The 17810-nt window shown below is 30.7% G+C and overlaps 1 long non-coding RNA gene across 1 annotated transcript; it reads right to left on the bottom strand.

The window, feature by feature from the left end:
- Positions 1–12367: 12367 nt before the first annotated feature.
- Positions 12368–17154, bottom strand: LOC148947562 (uncharacterized). The gene is made up of 2 exons (XR_016142381.1): positions 16972–17154; positions 12368–12462 (listed from the first exon to the last, which is right to left on the bottom strand). It is a non-coding gene; the product is annotated as an uncharacterized LOC148947562 (long non-coding RNA).
- Between the last annotated feature and the right edge of the window lie 656 nt (positions 17155–17810).

The raw sequence follows: 17810 nt of genomic DNA on the forward strand, positions 1-17810 counted from the left end.
GTCAAAAAACGTGTTTAAAGAAAAAGTAGTGGTAAATAGAAGCACTGGCGTTAGGTTAGGTTAGGCTATTAATATTTTGTATTTGCACCACTGCTATTTGCCCTTCACCACTGCTCTTTAAAAAAAAAAATTAAAAAGACCAGCATGAACGCTATCTATAAAAGAACTTATTAGGTGGCAATTTAAAAAGACTTAAGCATTGAATTCTCAACCTGGTGATTTTTGGGAACTTTTTCTCTTAAGCTGGAAGAAGAAGGATTTTTAGTGGAAAGACTTGATGATAAAGGTTCTACTGTTGGATAATATAAGAGCTAGGATCATTATACATATTTTAAAGTAAGAATTGTTTTCTTAACATGCCTCCTTATGAGATGACACAAGGCTAAACAAATACCTTGACAGAAAAAGGAAAAGAGATCTAAATTTTGACTTTTGGATATTTTCCAAGGTAAAGGTTTGGGTAAAGTTCTACCAAATCATATTATTGAGTTAGGACAAAAGTGAATACACCATTTGATGCCTTTTTTTATGCTGATTACAAATATAATATTTGTTTCTGTTGGAAATGAATTTCAGCCTCCCCCCCATATATATGCTAATTCAGGGTTAGGTTAGGTATATATAGGGGGGGGGGCTAAAATTCATTTCCAATAGAAATGATTATTATATTTGTAATCAGCATAAAAAAGGGCATCAAATGGTGCATTCACTTTATTCGTAACTCAATAATATGATTTGGTAGAACTTCACCCAAAAAACTTTGCTTTAGGCTCTAGGTACTGCAACTGGCCTTGAAGGATTTTTGCCAACCAAAGCAAAATAAAAATCAAAACCCAAGTTTGCCTCCCTTCCTCCATCTGAAATTGATTTTCTGCAAAAATTTTTGTCAAAACTAAGATAAGCCTGCATAATTCAAGTATCTAGAGAAACAGGTCAGTTTTTGGTATTATCTGACTCATTTTTCAGTTTCAACTGTCACTTTCACTTGATTTAAGAAAATTGGCTCTAACTTTCAATCTATCAATTTTTTTAAATAATGCTGGGAAATCTGCACCCTCCCCCCCAATCTGGTCACCCTTCCCCCCAGGGAAACTTCCTCCATGGAAAGATCCTCCCATGTAATAATCATTTTGATGATTATTTTATGAATAAGAAAATAAAGTTGTGCCACAAAGCCTGTTAAAAATTGAGTTAATCCTGTCTTTGTCAGTTTGTATGTCTGAATTTATGTGTTTGTATGTGTGTTTTTCTCTCTCACTCCCTAAGCCTATGTATCTGGGCAGGTGTTTGTTTCTCCCAGGGCCTTTCTTTGCTGGTTTTAAGCTCTAAATTTGTGTGTTTTGGTCTCTGTCACTCTCTTTGTCTGGGTGGGTGTTTGCTTCTCCCAGTGCCTGTCTTTGTTGGTTGGCATTTTGGAATTTATGTGTTTTTGTCTCTCTCACTCTTTGTCTGGGTGGGTGTTTGCTTCTCCCATGGCATTTCTTTGTTGGTTTGCATGTCTGAATTTGTGTGCTTGTATGTGTTTTGTCTCTCTCACTGTCTTTAGCTGTGTGTCTAGATGGGTGGTTGCTTCTCTCAGTGCCTGTCTTTGTCATTTTGTTTCTTTCTCCCAGTGCCTGTCTTTGTTGGTTTGCATGTCTGAATTTATATGTTTTTGTGTGTTTTGTCTCTCACTCTCTAAGCCTATGTGTCTGGGCAGGTGTTTGCTTGTCCTGTTGTGGGTCTTTGTTTGTTTGTATGTCTTAATTGTGTATATCTGTGTTTTGTCTCTCACTCCCTAAGCCCATGTGTCTAGGCAGGTGTTTGCTTCTCCCAGTGCCTGTCTTTGTCAGTTTGAATGTCTTAATTTATGTGCTTGTATGCATTTTTGTCTCTCTCTCTATCTCTTTTTGCTTTTGTGTCGCGTTGGGTGTTTGCTTGTCCCGATGCCTGTCTTTGTTGGTTTGCACGTCTGAATTTATATGTTTGTGTCTCTCTTGCTCTCTAAGCCTGTGTCTGGGCAGGTGTTTGTTGGTTTGCATGTCTGAATTCTTGTGTTTTGTCTCTCTCACTCTCTTTGTCTGTGTGTCTGGGTAGGTGTTTGCTTGTCCTAGTGCCTGTTTTTATTGATTTGTATGTCCAAATCTATGTATTTGTATGTGTTTTTTGTCTCTCTCACTCTCTTTGCCTGTTTGTCTGTTTGGATATTTGCTTGTTTCAGTGTCTGTCTTTGTCTGTTTGTATATCTGAATTGTGTATTTGTATGTGTTATTTCTCTCTCACTCTCTGAGCCTATGTGTCTGGGCAGGTGTTTGCTTGTCCTATTGTTGGTCTTTTTTTGTTTGTATGTCTTAATTGTTTATTTATATCTGTTTTTTGTCTCACACTCTCTAAGCCCATGTGTCTAGGCAGGTGTTTGCTTCTCCCAGTGCCTGTCTTTGTCAGTTTGTATGTCTTAATTTGTGTGCTTGTATGCATTTTTGTCTCTCTCTCTATCTCTTTTTGCTTTTGTGTTTCGTTGGGTGTTTGCTTGTCCTAATGCCTGTCTTTGTTGGTTTGCATGTCTGATTTTATGTGTTTGTATGTGTTTCTGTCTCTCTTGCTCTCTAAGCCTGTGTCTGGGCAGGTGTTTGTTGGTTTGCATGTCTGAATTCTTGTGTTTTGTCTCTCTCACTCTCTTTGTCTGTGTGTCTGGGTGGGTGTTTGCTTGTCCTAGTGCCTGTTTTTATTGATTTGTATGTCCAAATCTATGTATTTGTATGTGTTTTTTGTCTCTCTCACTCTCTTTGCCTGTTTGTCTGTGTGGATATTTGCTTGTTTCAGTGTTTGTCTTTGTCTGTTTGTATATCTGAATTGTTTATATGTATGTGTTATTTCTCTCTCACTCTCTGAGCCTATGTGTCTGGGCAGGTGTTTGCTTGTCCTGTTGTTGGTCTTTTTTTGTTTGTATATCTTAATTGTTTATTTATATCTGTTTTTTGTCTCACACTCTCTAAGCCCATGTGTCTGGGCAGGTGTTTGCTTCTCCCAGTGCCTGTCTTTGTCATTTTGCATGTCTTAATTTATGTGCTTGTATGCATTTTTGTCTCTCTCTCTCTCTATCTCTTTTTACTTTTGTGTCTGGTTGGGTGTTTGCTTGTCCTAATGCCTGTCTTTGTTGGTTTGAATGTCTGATTTTATGTGTTTGTATGCGTTTCTGTCTCTCTTGCTCTCTAAGCTTGTGTGTCTGGGCAGGTGTTTGTTGGTTTGCATGTCTGAATTCATCTGTTTTGTGTGTGTGTCTGGGTGGGTGTTTGCTTGTCCTAGGGCCTGTTTTTATTGGTTTGTATGTCTGAATCTATGTATTTGTATGCGTTTTTTGTCTCTCCACTCTCTTTGCCTGTTTGTCTGTGTGGGCATTTGCTTGTTTCAGTGTCTGTTTGTATATCTGAATTGTGTATTTGTATGTGTTTTTTTTTCTCTCGCTCTATGCCTATGTGTCTTGGCAGGTGTTTGCTTGGCCTAGTGTTGATCTTTGTTTGTTTCTATCTCTGAATTGTGTATTTGTATGTGTTTTTTGTCTCTCACTCTCTAAGCCCATTTGTCTTGGCGGGTGTTTGCTTCTCCCAATGCCTGTCTTTGTCAGTTTGCATGTCTGAATTTATTTGCATGTATGCATTTTTGTCTCTCTCTATCTCTTTTTGCTTTTGTGTCTGGTTGGAAGTTTGCTTGTCCCAATGCCTGTCTTTGCTGGTTTGCATGTCTGATTTTATGTGTTTGTATGCATTTCTGTCTCTCTTGCTCTCTAAGCATGTGTGTCTGGGCAGGTGTTTGCTTTTCCCAATGTCAGTGTTTGTTGGTTTGTATGTCTGAATTATGTATTTGTATGTGTTTTTATCTCTCTTACTTTTCAAAAGGTACTGGTTATGAGTCCAAAGAAAAAAGATTGCCTAAAATTTAGATGTCTCTGCCCCCCTCAGATTTCCCTCCAAAAAAAAGATTGTCTTAAAAGGTGTACAACTTTATTAGTTTCAACTTTATACATACTCCTATTCTATGTAATCCTTTTAAAAAGGTATTGGCTAGGAGTCTGAAATTTAAATAATTATTGTCATGACAACCCTCCAAAAAAATGTATTCCGTAAATGTAGGAGTCTGCACCCCCTCAGATTTCACTCTCTTTGGAAATTAAAATAATTATTGTCAATTCCTAAAAAAAAAAAGATTGTCTAAAATGAATACAACTTTATTAGTTTCAACTTTCAAACACAGTTTTGGGAGTATTCAATGTTTTTCTGGACAAACTTTTTCTGAGGGATTTTAAGACAATAATTTTGAAGCAACAAGTTTTCAAAATAAAGTCACCATCATCATCTATTATGGAAGGTACATAAGGGCAAAGAAAATTATGGAAGGTACATAAATCATTCCACTTATTCTGGACAGCAAAAATGACACCTCAGTAATAATTTCAGTTGGAAATTTACTTAACTTGCATACAGAAAAGTCAAATGAAACAGAAGAAACTGGAAGTGAATTCAGTGTTGTATATATATATATGTATATATATCAATTAGGATTCAGGTCTTTGCATTCAACTCAACAGACAACTGCCACACTTTTACTACATACTTCTCATTCTCTAAATACTGAAGTTCAAGTTTATCCATTTTATGTCATAAAGAAGGGTTAAGTGTTGATATATGATAAGGTTTAAGGCATTTGAAGTATCTTGGGATTATTACAGGTGATATGTTTTTTTGCATGAAATCTTCTAAATATTTGTGTCTCATATTTTTTAATTTATTTCGGCTGCCTTTATAGACTAGATTACATGTTTCCTTTCTTAATTTTTATAATCTTCTAATAATCCCTCATTAATCTATCCTATACTCCAATACATCTGGATTTCACTTACAGACCCTATAGATAATCCAGGAAAAGAAAGTAAACATTCTTGAGTCCTTTGTTCCTCACCCTAGAAGGCCTTAAAATCAATTGGAAACCCAAACCCTTTGTTCATTTTTGATATTCTTAATCTACAACAAGCAAAAGAATTGCCAACAGCAGTATAGTATTATGACATTCTATCTCCAACACACTATTTCCATGATAAGAATATTGTTGGGGTTCCTGTATATTCTGTCCATGCCTGGCTCCCAGAACTCAATCTTCCTCTGCTTATATATAAAGTATTAGATTTTCAACAAGGTGCCAGATCCCCTGTTTTGCAAACAAGCTTAACCTGGATGAAGTATTTCCAAAGAATCGTTTATTAACAATTTTTGAAGATTATTCCGTATCAGGATGTGAGGACTTACAAATGATAAATTTACCTTTAATTCTGTTTGACTATACTCATGAAAATATAGTCTCAGCTCATTCTTTGCCTGCATTTCTATTTTTTTTTTCTGGTCTTTTGCTGTCTGTATTGTTGCTTTGTCGTTTTTTCAAGATATTTGGTTGCTTTTTATTTCTTTTCAGTTAACCATGTATTAAACTGCCACACCGAGTTCCAATCTTTGTTGGCTAGAGGACATCTGACCAAAAATGCTTCCAATAATTTATTTCAGTGTATTAAACAGTTTATTTTTATTATTTTAGTTCAGGTTTAAAATCTTACAAGAATAGCTTTGATTTTTGCTCTTTTATTAATCAAAGGAGTAGTAATTCTTTCTTGTATATATCTATATATATATATATATATATATATATATATATATATATATATATATATATATATATATATATATATATATATATATATATATATATATATATATATATATATATATATATATATATATATATATATATATATATATATATATATATTAATGTATATATCCAATGTACTAATTGTATCTAATGTACAAGGCTATCCATCCAATGTACTAATTCTATCTTTTTTTAGGCTCCTAATGATTTTTTATATTTATATATATATATATATATATATATATATATATATATATATATATATATATATATATATATATATATATATATATATATATATATATATATATATATATATATATATATATATATATATATATATATATATATATATATATATATATATAGAAAAAACTCCACTCTTGATTTAGTATACACTAATTTATCAAGTTTTTACAATAAACCATTAGCTTTGCCTTCTTTCAGTTGAAGTTAGCGTCCTTTCCTTGTCTTATTTCCCTCTTCAAACTTCAATATTTTTTTTCGTTAACCTATGGCTCTTAACAATTGTGGAATTTTGCTTTTTGTACGTGTTTGAATACCAAAGATTGGTTGGATATTTTATTTTAATAAAATCTTGATTCAAAACTTGTAATTTTCATAAAAAGTTAACTTATAAAAATTTAGCTTATTCCTTAGAAAAAAAAAATGTTAAAAAGCACTCTAGTGATAAACTTTTCATCAATCAATCCATATAATGTTTATTAGGAATTCCGATGTCATTATTCCAATGTCATTTTTGGCCTCTTCTGACTTAAATTAATGGAATAAACCTGACAATAAGAAAGTATTACAGCAATTTAAAATCGAAGTATTCCTTTTCCCTTCTTCTCTGAATAAGGGGTTTTCTGCACTGACGATTTCAATCGGTTTTGATATGCTATTAAGCAAATTATGTCTGAACATTTTGGTGTTCATTTGTTACGAATACTGTAGTTAAGAATTAGATTTCTCACCCTCTGACGTCGTTAAGGGTGGAATGGAGTACAAAGTGATGAAATTTTTCAATTACGATGTCACTTTTGGTCTCTCCGGACTTGAATTAATTGGAAACGACCAATTTTTGGCCGATTTGAGATGATAGTTAGTGGCGAAATTTTAGAAGATTTTTGTGGTGAAACATTTCGTTAGTAGTTCCACCAGAATAAAGCTCCACATAAACAAGAGATAACCGAGCTCTAAACTTCTATTGCCCCTCTAAATTACTGCCCGTGGACTTTCTTGCGACTGGAACTCAGTCTGCAGATCACAGTTTGGAGAACCCTGTGTGATTTAAATTGGATGTCTAATGCATTACCTCTCTAAGTCTCTGCTTCAACGAAAATACTGATTTCAATCCCAGTAAAATTTTCTACAGAAAGAGGTAGCAGAATTTTGTCTTGTGCAAGTTGATGTGTTACATAGGTGAGTCTCCTCTTACTATTCCCTTTTCACCTTCTGATGTTTGTAATCTTAATGCTTAAGGAGGTGTCCTTTCCCGAAACCCTGCATCTTATCTTGTAGTTTGATATCTGTCTAAAAGATTGACCAGGATTATACCTCCATCTTCAAATTTTGCTTGGTTTTTCAATTAGTGGTCTAAGGACTGGTCCCAGTTGATATAAAGTCCACAGACAGGTAATCGAAGGGATGAGTGAAGCCCAAGAAGCTTGACTATCTCTTTAATGTTGAACCTTTTTTCTAATTTATTTAATTTTTGTTTCGCTTTTTTTTAAGTAAAGCTTTATTATTTTTTAATTATTAAATTAAATTATTATTAATAAGTGCATTGAGTTTCTGTTCTATTTATTTGTGAGCCATGCAATTGGTCATAGAGCTGCATGACTAAAGATCCAAAGATGATTTCTGCACTGATAAAAATGGGCAAAATTAAACCAAAAGTGGGTTGTCTTTCTTATTGTCAACATTTCTTACATAACTGAGATATATATATTATCTCTTCATTTGAACAAGTCATGGAAATGAATGATGGCTCCTGGGATAGATCTTTCCCGGTCGTTCTTCTCTGAAACGTCATAGGGCTGTTTTTATTAAGCCTTAGTGACTCTGAATGCATTTTGGGTCCCCTGGATATTTGTAATTTAATTATAATGAAGGTTTTTTTATCTCTAGGTTAAGAGAATAAACGGTTTCTCTAAAGAATCCGCTTATTAGCCATATGATGCAAAAGCAGACTGCTAGTGACTCATACAGGAAACAAAAATAGCTTTAAAAGTCAAGGCTAAATTTTGTAGTTACATTTATAGTGCTATTGATACGGCTTAGTGGCAATTGGTCAGGGATCTGCACCTCCGTGCTAAAAATCATCTTTCAAGTGTTCTTTGTTTTGTAATTTATTTCTTATCTTGTACAGCTGTTGAAATGTCAATATTAAGATTTTTGCTATTTCTCATCCATACTATATCTTACCGTTTCTTCATAGGTATAGTCAGGAGTATTATTTTTTTTTTATAGACAATTGACACAGGGAGAGCCTTAAATATATATATATATATATATATATATATATATATATATATATATATATATATATATATATATATATATATATATATATATATATATATATATATATATATAATGTTTTAGAGGTAATTACTTGACTTATAAAAAAAGGAAAGAGAGAGAGAAGGAGAAAAGAACAGTCATCCTAATCCAGTAATTAAGATCACTGAGCATTTGAACAAGGTTTTAACCTTACTCAGTTATCCAATTACCTTGGATAAAACAATATAACCGAACCGTCAAACAAATAGAAATGACCAAATCCATGCAAAATCGTCATTAATAAACGTAAGTCGTTGTAAATTTACTAGCAAAAGCACCATAAATCTAACGAAATATTTCCAAGTAGTGACCTTTCATTAAGGCTCATCAGAAGAATACTACCTGCATCAATGGGTTTCGACGCTTTACTTTCTTTACCCAGCACAATCGTATGGGTTATTGAACGTAAAAACAATTCTGGAACAAATAAAATCTCTATGGGTCGGGCGTGGGTTGTAAAACAGAGTGCTTCATTGGCTTCTGGAACCAATTATAGATTTAAAGTCCTTCAAGCTCATCTGGAAACATTGCATAAATACGAAAATCCCAAAGGAAAAATGAAAGAGAAATTACATTAAAATATTCTTCAGTATTTCTTCAAAAAAAAAATATATTTACCTAAAAGTTCATTATACAGTAAACTAAATTTTTAAAATAAATTTTAAAAATAAATTTTTTTTAAAGATAGGTCAGTGGCCGCAATTCTGGTTGGACACCTCGCTGCCTCAGCAATAAAACGTGGTTTCGGTGGATTTTTATGAAATTTTACCGTCCAATATAAGAAAGGAAACTTTTCATCATGATCATTAATTTAAAATTGAATTTTTTTAGAACTTCTTCTTCTATATTATCAATTAAACTATTATCCTTTAGATGAGCCTTTTTGTATGTATTTGTTGTACATAACTTTTGATCAAATATCACAGTAGAGTTTCTGACAAATTATGACAAAATTATTACTAGCCTTATCAACTGGTACAATCACAAATTCATTCTGTATATTAGCTATTGCTTGTTTCATATTAGTATTATAAAATATTGAATTTTCCTCAGAATTATTTGGATTAATTCTATATATGTTATTTCGTACACTAGTCAAGATCAAATTTTGACTTTAAAAAAAAATTCAAAATAGAAACTGCATTTTGACTTTTGATTTTTGAAAAAAATCAAAATCAAATAAATTTGGATTTAGCTAAAATGCAAACTACATCATAAATTAATTTAGTTTTAGAATTACATCATGTTGTATTATTTTTTACAATCCAGAACACTTTTATTATATTATTCCTCGATAACTTATTTAAAGATTTTATAAACTAGCCATTCCATTAGTCTCAAATATCTGACATAAATCAATTAAAAACACATTTAAATCCAAATAATTCATTCTATTATTTTTCTATATTCCTATATTATTATTTATTTATCGTTATTATCTGCAATTTATCTTGGTTGTTTTGCCTAGAGAGCAACGGAGGAGTCTCAGCATCGCTATTCCACTGATCTAATACTAGCAACATTAGGCCTGTGACAATATGGGCCAAATATTGTTGCACTTATTGGCCACAGATCGTACACTGGCAGTTCTGGTATAAGCTGTGACAGTACCACAGCATAGATTCTAGTAGGAGTTGTACTAGTAGAAGCTGTGGTACCGCAACAGATAAAATACGATTGCCCACGGGTTTGTCGTTCATACGCTCGTCTATATATAAAAAAAATGAGAATCGAATGTCAAATTTTAGTGCATTTCTAGGGACTTATTAGAAAGTGATTGTCATGATATAAAGTAATATAAAATGCAGATTACGCATGGTATAAATAAATAACATAAGAAGACTGAATGAATTCCAGTAGTAGAAGAAGAATCCAAAACAGGGAAGAACTCCTTACTATATTTATACCATAACAAAACGCGCTAAATGAAGGTTTACGTCTTACGTAATTGCCTCGCATCAAGGAACAGTCAATATTAGGTGATATAATGAATATAAAGAGACAGTACCTATTCGTTGTTACAAATTTGCAACAGCGAATGTTACAAATTCATTTGTAACACCCTAGGAAGTAAACTAGCCTACCTACTCTAGTCCTTAAGCAAAATCTTCGAAACTTCAAAATTGAACAGCTTGAATCTAAATTATAGAAATGTTTTACTCAATATTTTACATATCTCTGGTTTTATTATATAAAGAATGCTTAATTTTTTAGAGTTGTTAAAATTTTTTTAAATTATTAAAATAATAAAATAATAAAACAATAATTATTAAAATAATAATTATTAAAATAATAAAATAATAATATAAAAATAATAATTATTAAAATAATAATAAAATAATAAAAAAATTATTAAAATAATAAGGATAAAAACAGGAGTTTGAAACTCAAAAGAGTATTTTAAATCTGTTGGGTTTTTCTCTTTGAGAACCCATATTTTTGCATACTATTTATATGATGAACAAAAATTTTTCAGCAATTTTCAATAATATATGCCCTTTTGATAATCGGGATACTCAAAGTATTTTTTCATTTAGTTGCACAATTCAAATTCCCCCCCCCCCCCCAAAAAAAAAGCAATAGTGAAGCAATAAGAATAAATATAAAAAATAAACAATAACAATAAATGATTATCATACAAAATAATAAAGAGAAAAATAAAAACGACGAGAAATAAACAATGTTGATAAAACTACACAATTTTTCTTTTTATCAATAAATAAGGCATTAAATTTAATAGAAATTCTAACATATTAAACTAGTATGTTGAAAGAAATCATTGGATTGAAATCCTAAATCAGTAACTTGATTAATTGTGAAACTTGAACTTCCACCTATAGTAAATTTGCAGACAAAAAAAATTAAACAACACAATGGTCTTCTCGACCCAAAAAAGTTAGATTCGGACGCATCTGACTGATTCTGTTTTATCATACTCTAACTGTTCTATTAGAAGTTTGTGTGTTTAAATAAAGAAGGAGTTATTGTCAAATATCTTTTTAGGGGAAGACTGGACAAGGCTATGGAATGTTACACAAAAGAGATTCCCATAGCATGCTGTGAAGCTGATCTGATTGATTTATTTAAGGGAAATTGCTAGACACCAAGTTTGCCAAAAATTGAAACTTAAGTTTTCATCTGGATCTGCCTAAGCCTGTTTCACAATTCTGCTGTGTACTTATGTGATATTAAAATCCAAGTTTATATTTTATAAGTTGTAATTTGACATTCCATCCATGTTGCTTTCTTTGAAGTCCACTGCTGTAATATTGAGTCAGGTTTTGGGTTTTTCATGTGTGCAACTCAATTGCTGAAAAACAACCATCGTTTCACAAGTTTAAATCACAACTAGTTTAAAACCTCGGTGAAATTTACTAAGTGAAATCAGGAGTTCCTGTGAGGTCTAAACAGCCTTGTGCAATGACGTCCCAGTAGATATGTGCTGAATATCGTTAATTGTTACTTTGCATTGCTTCTTCAGTACTTACGATACTGAGGTTTCGCATGTGATAAGTGGTTTAGGATAGGCTTAATATGTCGTGTTTTAACAAGAAAAAGGGTGCCTTTAATTTAAAAAAAAATCTCTTTTTTCAACCCAAAAGTTCAAACCGGGATAAGTCTGGTATTTATCTAATCAATGGGGTTTCCAAGAGTTTCATTTGGGAGTGTTTTACACTAAAACTTCAAAAAAACACATAAAAAATTGTTTATAGGCATGTTTGTTAAGTTTCTACTAGCTGGAAAAATTCTTTCGGGGGAGGGGAGGGCTCAAACCAGATAATCGTCCTGCCCCTATGATGCAGCTTTGATAAGGAATATTAAAAAAAAAAATCTTAAGTTAATTTAAAATTTCTATATTTAAAAAAAAATTAAGATTAAAAACAAATTTTAATCGTAAAAAAATATTTAAAATTTAGTCTTCACTCGCTAAATTATAAAGTTAATCTTTTACTGTTTTGTTATAAAGTATCAAAAATATACAAAAAAGCGTTTCCCTAGCACGCTGTGAAGCTGATCTGATTGTTTTATTTAAGGAAATTGCTGGACTGAAAGTTAGCCAAAAATTGAAACTTCGTCTTCATCTTGATCTGCCTAAGCCTCTTTCACAATACCGCTGTGTACTTAGCGATTAGCTTAGCGATGATGATTAGCGTTCAACTCTACTGCCCTGGCGAAGTATTTCCTCGCTTCATCAATTTTTCCATGTTTGAAATTTACCTAATAAAAACATAAAATCATTAGCAGTCTGAAAAACATAGAATTAGTACATTGGATGGATAGCCTATATGGCCAACACTTACTTATATTCCTACTAAAAAAACACTCTTTCAATTATGATCCTCTTCGTGCGTCCAAAAAGCTGATCGTACTTTACCTGTATCCTTGTCCCTTTCCCAACCTCTCAATTCTCAAGATAAATAGGATTCTCAAGGTGAAGCAGAATATAATACAAATATTATATATATATATATATATATATATATATATATATATATATATATATATATATATATATATATATATATATATATATATATATATATATATATATATATATATATATATATATATATACGTATTTAAATACTTGAAATTAATTACTGCCAATATAGATATAGATATAGATATTTCATCAAGAACTTTAGCAATGCAAGAACAATCAGTGCTTAAAAAGCGTCCAAAATTTTGTTTTAAACCAGATAAAGTCCCCGTGGAAGACATTATTTCTTCAATAGAAACATCTTTGCTTAAAAATGCATATTTAATAAAAAGATGTTAGCTTAGTAAGAGCTTCTACTGTAAAAGCCCCTGTCTAATTTTGTATTGAAACCAGAAATTTCCTAGTACGACCATCAAAGACATAAGAATTCTTAAAAACTTGAAAAAGGATGGTTCAATTACCATTACCAAAGCGGATAAGAGTAACACTTTAGTTGTAATGAATTCCGAGGATTACGAATCAAACTTAAGGATTTCACTAAAGGACGAAAAAACAAAAAAGAAGCTATTGTATAATCCAACAGACTCGTTTACAAATAAACTTAAGAAAGAATCGAAGTGCTTAAAGGATGAAGGAAAAATTACACCTCAACTCTATTACAAATGCCTGCCACGCAGTTCCTTGTGCCCTAAACTATATGGACTTCCCAAAATTCATAAGCCTAACCTACCATTACGACCAATTGTGTCAAGTACAAGGTCACCAACAAGTGTTTTGAGCAAGTGGTTAGTGTCAATCTGTAAACCGCTTTTGTCTACACAAATTTCGTACATTAAGAAGTCTTCGAATTTGGTTGAAAAACTGAAAAAAAGTAGAAGTTTCTTCAAGTTCTTTGCTTTCTAGCTTCGACATTGTATCAGTGTACACAAATATTGATGTAGAAGCAGCCAAAACTCTTCTAGAAGGAAATCTCTTGAAAAATTTGGACTTGATTAGTGTCAAAACAGATTTGGAAGTTTCTGTACTTATGTGTTTAGTAAGGCTTTGCAATAAGTTCTCTTATTTTTTTTCAATTCAGAGGGGAGTATTTCGAGCGAATAAGTGTTTTATCTTTGGGGGCCCCTTTATCCCCTTTATTAGCTAATATTTTTGTGGAGAATATTGAAGCAATTGCGTTAGATTCATATTTTTAAAAACATATTTTCTGGGGCCGGTATATGGATGACATTATAAAAGTATGGGATTATGGGGAGGAGGAATTAAAAGGATTTTTGGAACATCTTAATTGTTTGGGAGGGGATTTAAAGTTTACTGTTGAATTGGAAGAGAATGGGAAACTTCCTTTCCTTGATGTTCTTCTTTTGAAAAATAAAAATAGTCTGGATTTTAAAATTTACAGAAAACCGACAAATAACAATAGATTTTTGCCTTATAGTTCCGGTCACGCTCGCCAAGTAAAAATTGGTTCGATCATTTCTTTAACTGATCGGATCCTTAGTATTTGCTCTCCAAAATTTGTTGAGGAGGAGTTGTCTTTTCTAAGGAAAATACTAATAAGTAACATGTATCCAGAATGGTTAATTAACCAGACAGTTTCAAAAAGAAGAAAAAGGTTTCTAGATATATCTAAGGAAGTCTTAGAGACAACTCGGGAGAACGATTTTTTTTGTTCCTTACCATATGTACCCAGGCTAAGTGAAAAACTTTAGAGAATTTTACATAGCAATGGTCTAAGGGTAGCTTTAAAGAGTAATAATACTTTGGGTAGTTTTCTAAATTGTGGGAAGGATCTAACTTCATTGGGGCAACAAAGTGGGGTTTATCAGATCCCATGTACTTGTGGAAGCTCATATGTGGGACGTACTAACCAGAGTTTGGAAATGAGATTATTACAACACAAAGATTCTATTTCTTCGGCTTTAAAGCAAGATTCTAAGTCTGAAGATTTCACTTCAGCCCTTTCAGAACATATTTTTAATTTTCCAGACCATTTTATTTTGTTCGAGAATGTCTCTTTGATTTCTAGGGATCGGGGTTTAAAGCAAATTTTTCGTGAAACACTTGAAATAAAGAAAATCTTATTCAAGAATATTGCTTTGAATCGGGATACAGGTGAATATGGGGTGGACTCTATCTATGAAATAATTTATTAAAATCTGACAGAGTAAAGTTCAATTCACCCAATGTAGTTGACCTTTGTCCAAATGTTATATCATTGAGACGCTAATGAACCGAATCCAAGAAGGTCAAAGAGAACAGCTTCCGCCTTTGCTTTGAAAAGAATTAGAGATTCAAACAATATGTAGTGTTATTTGATTTTGTATATAAACTTTTGGTTTAAATTGTTTTATTTTAGTTTTACCACTGATGACGGTCACTGTATATGTGACCGAAATATCTGGTATTTTTGTGAATTTCTATCATTGTTATACAAAAAAACTGTCTATTAAAAGGATTTTATCCCTATTTGAACTTTTATTTACCAATATAATATAATATATATATATATATATATATATATATATATATATATATATATATATATATATATATATATATATATATATATATATATATATATATATATATATATATATATATATATATATATATATATATATATATATATATAAATATATATATATATATATATAAAAAAAAAAAAAAAAAATATAAAAATATATATATATATATATATATATATATATATATATATATATATATACGTATTTAAATACTTGAAATTAATTACTTCCACAACACTGGAAGTATATTAATACAAGTGAATAGCAGCTATCTCCCAATAGAGTAAAATTGGCGACTGCCAATATAATATATATATATATATATATATATATATATATATATATATATATATATATATATATATATATATATATACGTATTTAAATACTTGAAATTAATTACTTCCACAACACTGATAGTATATTAATACAAATGAATAGCAGCTATCCTCCAATAGAGTAAAATTGGCCACTGCCAATATAATATATATATATATATATATATATATATATATATATATATATATATATATATATATATATATATATATATATATATATATATATATATTTTTTTATATATATATATATATTTATATTTATATTTATATATATATATATATATATATATATATATATATATATATATACATATATATATATATATAAAACTAAAAATAAAAATTAAAGCGAAGTAGAATCTTATATTGCTTGATTTTCCAGCAATTAATATAACAGTTTATTTTAATTGTTTTTTTCCAGTCTTATTGATAATTATAATGATTTAGTTTTTATCTTCAGTGTTTGGGGTGCTAGCATTCAAGACATTATGGTATCAAACATACAGTTTATTTTCATTGATTCTTTCCAGTCAGATTGAATATAATAATGATTTTGTTTCTATTTGCCGTAGATGTTTTGAAAAAGAAAAGTAGTATGCAAGATGCTTATAGTTTCTCATAAGACACAAATGATACAGAAGGCCTTAGACTTTTACGGTAAGAGGAGAGGCCAGTAGCCAAAATCCCGTTTGTATTGATTTTTGTTCGTTTTAAGTTTGACTTTCTGGTATTCAATTTAATTTTTACTCGTTTTAACATCTATTTATTAATTTATATTAGAACATATTATCTCTATGTTTGCTAGGATCTAAGAATTAGATTATTTTGTGAACATGAAAGTAAGACAGAATTTACTTAAATGACTTATTTGGAAATCCATAATCAAAGAATTAAATAATTTATTTCTCTCCAAATTAAATTATTTGTAGCAGTTTGGTTGAGTAGCAGTAGTTTAGTCCTTTATTGTTTTTTTTATGGTCTGTTTTAACAGTTTCAGTTTTTATCTTTTTGTTGGTAAAGGTTTCCAAATTTAAAATCAAAATATCCACGTTTTATAATTTTATTCAATTCACAGTTAATTATAAGTTTTATCATATTGTTACATTTTTCCATACTTTCACGTTTTTAATTGTTTCCTTGACATTTTTCAAATTGTTTTCTTTTTAATAAACAAATATTTTGAGTTTCCCACATAAGGTTTCGAACCTTGATTATATCTGAGTTCTGAATGTTATGACTAGTCGTATATTTCTGCGAAGCTCAACCAATGAAATATAAGCCGTATTCTATGTTTATATGCATTAAAATTTGTTTACCACGAATAAAACACCAAGGAAACGTTTTTAATCAAGGCAGAAGGAACGTGCAAATATCCCCCCCCCCCCGAAAAAAGAAAACATGAATTCATTCAATAAATTACCACTCCTTTCAGGAAATATACGTCAGCGTTTTTTCCGTCAATAGTGAGAGCCAAATCGATTTCTACCGCATCGGTAAATGAGGCGTCGCATGTCCAGTTCAGCAAATACCTCTTCATGATGGCATTCACTTTGGTCTTGAAAAAAAAAAACAATTAGGATTCAGGTCTTTTCATTCAACCGAAAAAACAACTGCTGCGCTTTTACTCCATACTTCTCATTCTCTAAATACTGAAGTTCAAGTTTCTACCCATTTTATGACATTAAATAAAAAATAAAACTTTCCGAAAAATAATTTTTTCAAAGAAAAATAAAGGAAATTTTAAACTTAAGCTAAGCAGATACAAATACTTTTTAAAATTCAAAAACAAAACGACCAGAAATTAATATTAAAGAATAAATGAAACACAAAACGAACAGGAATTAAATGAACGATCATAGCAAAAACATACAACATGTAACAATATAAACGAATAAACAGGTCTTAAAGCAAGTAATGCTTAGATTGAATATGAATATCAAGCTAAAATCGAAAAAAATATTTTACTATTGAAGTATAAATGAAACTTAAAAAGAACAGAAATTAAATAAACAATCAATTGAAAATAAACATTAAAATTATAGCAACATTTTGAACTGATGAGCTTTCAGCAATTAATATCATTATACATTATAATTTTGTGTCCTATTTAGAATAGTTCCCACCCACTCGGAAAAACACCCTCAAAATTATGAAAGTCGGGACGGAAGCGTCTGTGTTTCCATCTCTAGGTAATGCGAGTACATCTCTCAGAATTTTCATTAAAAAAGAAATATTTTTGAGTCATGGATGCTTTTATGC

This window comes from Artemia sp. Qi Xiang Cuo, chromosome 10 (genome assembly GCF_049724085.1).
Source record: "Artemia sp. Qi Xiang Cuo chromosome 10, ASM4972408v1, whole genome shotgun sequence".
Lineage (NCBI taxonomy): Eukaryota > Metazoa > Arthropoda > Branchiopoda > Anostraca > Artemiidae > Artemia > Artemia sp. Qi Xiang Cuo.